Source organism: Myotis brandtii, unplaced genomic scaffold, assembly GCF_000412655.1.
Source record: "Myotis brandtii unplaced genomic scaffold, ASM41265v1 scaffold686, whole genome shotgun sequence".
Taxonomy (NCBI): Eukaryota; Metazoa; Chordata; class Mammalia; order Chiroptera; family Vespertilionidae; genus Myotis; species Myotis brandtii.
The window spans coordinates 2482768-2484648 of record NW_005370683.1 but is presented as its reverse complement, the minus strand read 5'-3'; the positions used below and the strand labels follow the sequence as shown (position 1 = coordinate 2484648).

Here is a 1881-nt window from a genome sequence, read left to right as displayed (position 1 = left end):
GATTGACATTACCCGAGGCTGGAAATGGCCATGATGGATATTTTCAGGTTCTGAGCAACTTTTAAAACACCTAATAGTAAGAATTGGTATATATGTAGGATGCATAGGGGAAAAAAAGATACCTTTAGGCAAAATTATGCTGTCCTCATAAATAGTTCTGACATTCATGAGTTGCATTTCCTTGACTGTACTTATCAATTTTATGGCCCTATGCAATAGAATTACTCTTTTTTCCTGCATGAATAACTTAATTAACTGCTAATGAAAATTAAAACTTTTCAGGGATTTTCTGACAAGATTTTTCGTTAATCATAAAATGCTTTCTCTTCAGTGAAGCCATCTTTAGAGTTAATCTTTACTTTCACCTTATCTGTCATCTTGACTCCAACCTGATATTCCTCTTCTTTTGGTCCAGACATTCAGATTTTAGAAGTAGCTTCAAGCTGAGAAAAGGTCATTTTTCCACAGTTCAGTGCTCTAAAAAACTCCCACCTCCCACTGAAAGTCAGAGTCCAGGAGTGAAGCAATCACATGCTAGCACTTCAGGGCCAATTAGAAGTCATTATGAACACTTGCATTGGTCGACCTTATTTATCACAAGCCTGAAAATGCACAGTCCTGAAAAAGGTCGCCTCCCTCCCTATGCACACACGTAATATTTCAAAAGGAGAGGGCAATATAAAAGAGGCTGAGGCTTGATCACTAAAAATCAGCACAACGAAAACAAACAATAATGAATAATGGGTACTAGAATTCAAAATAGCAGATGTTTAAAAGAGATGGGTGTGTGTGTGTGTGTGTGTGTGTATGTGTCAATTTCCAATTCCATTTTGAACACCACAATACAAAAAAAATATTTTTATAAATAGAAAAGGATTGAGGGAAAAGAAAAGAAAATAGAAAGAATATCTAAACCATTGAATGACCCGTTTGTTCCTGGTAAACTTCAATCACATCTTCTTCCTTTATTCCCAGTTCTTTTGGAGTGTGATTATCAGCAATTCTCTGACCTTCAAAGAGAAACCTGAGCGAATTCATTGGAGCTCCCTGTCGTTGACAGTATGATTCTTTAAGTTTCTTGAGATGTGTTGTCATTTTCACTTTGAAGTGAATCTCACTGCTGTCCAATGACTTTGAGTTTAATGTATTCTCCTTCCTTCTTATTCTCCAAGTCCTCAGTTGAAGGTTTTGCCTCTCTCTTTCTGGGCCCTGAGCTGCTATAAGTCTGAATATCTGGGGTCTCCATGCTGGTCAGACATGGTGATGGTGCTTCCCACGGGATCTCCGCATAGCAGTGGCCCCGGATAGGCAGGACCTTGCCCTGGGCTTACAAATCTGTCTCTCTCCCCCACAGCACAACACCACATCTCTAGAATTACCCTTAACTGATGTTATCTGAAACAGCCAGTTGGTGGGTAAATTGAAAAAAATTCTGTTAAGGTGAAGAATAATGAAAATATTCAAATACGAATATATTTTATTTTACCTTAAAACATGTTAATTTACACTTTAATATTTTTAATGTAAAACACAGACCTGTTTGGGGGATATGAATCTAACCATATTCAAAAGATCCTTTATCCTCTTTTCACATAATGCACACACATCTAAATTTTCTTATACTGGTTTCAGAAATTTTTGGAATTCTCTAATTTTTAAATAAATGCCACAATGATCCTGTGATAATTAATTTTATGTGTCTACTTGACTGGCCATGGAATGGCCAAAAGTTATTCTGGATGTGTCTGTGAGGGTGTTTCTGAATGAGATTAATATTTAAATTGATAGAGTAAAGCAGATTGCCCTCCCTAATGTGGGTGGGCCTCATTTAATCAATTGAAGACCTAAATGGAATAAAAAGGCTGAGTAAGAAGGAACTTC

General features: G+C 36.8%; 1 pseudogene; it reads right to left on the bottom strand.

The window, feature by feature from the left end:
• Window positions 1-909: 909 nt before the first annotated feature.
• On the bottom strand, window positions 910-1259 carry LOC102242626 (annotated as a pseudogene).
• Between the last annotated feature and the right edge of the window lie 622 nt (window positions 1260-1881).